The sequence below is a fragment of the Arachis duranensis genome, chromosome 4 (genome assembly GCF_000817695.3).
Source record: "Arachis duranensis cultivar V14167 chromosome 4, aradu.V14167.gnm2.J7QH, whole genome shotgun sequence".
NCBI lineage: Eukaryota > Viridiplantae > Streptophyta > Magnoliopsida > Fabales > Fabaceae > Arachis > Arachis duranensis.
The window spans coordinates 40,880,650-40,880,987 of record NC_029775.3 but is presented as its reverse complement, the minus strand read 5'-3'; the positions used below and the strand labels follow the sequence as shown (position 1 = coordinate 40,880,987).

The 338-nt window shown below is 43.5% G+C and overlaps 1 non-coding gene across 1 annotated transcript; it reads right to left on the bottom strand.

Annotated features, from left to right (window-relative positions):
- Window positions 1-124: 124 nt before the first annotated feature.
- LOC127747004 (small nucleolar RNA R71) lies at window positions 125-232 on the bottom strand. The gene has a single exon (XR_008008809.1). It is a non-coding gene; the product is annotated as a small nucleolar RNA R71 (small nucleolar RNA).
- Window positions 233-338: the final 106 nt, after the last annotated feature.

The window sequence follows — 338 nt, the reverse complement described above, 5'->3', positions numbered from 1 at the left end:
CCCTTTTGCTGTAAGAGACAGAGCTAGAACATAGTTGGACTCACAACCTAAAGATAGCCTGGACTCTTGGGATAAGCTGGTCACGGCCTTCTTGGCCAAGTTCTTTCCTCCTCAAAAGCTGAGCAAGCTTAGAATGGATGTTCAGACCTTCAGGCAAAAAGATGGTGAATGCCTCTATGAAGCTTGGGAAAGATACAAACAATTGATCAAAAAGTGTCCTTCTGACATGCTTTCTGAGTGGAGCATCATATGTATCTTCTATAATGGTCTGTCTGAACTGTCCAAGATGTCATTGGATAGCTCTGCTAGAGGATCTCTTCATCTGAAGAAGACGCTTG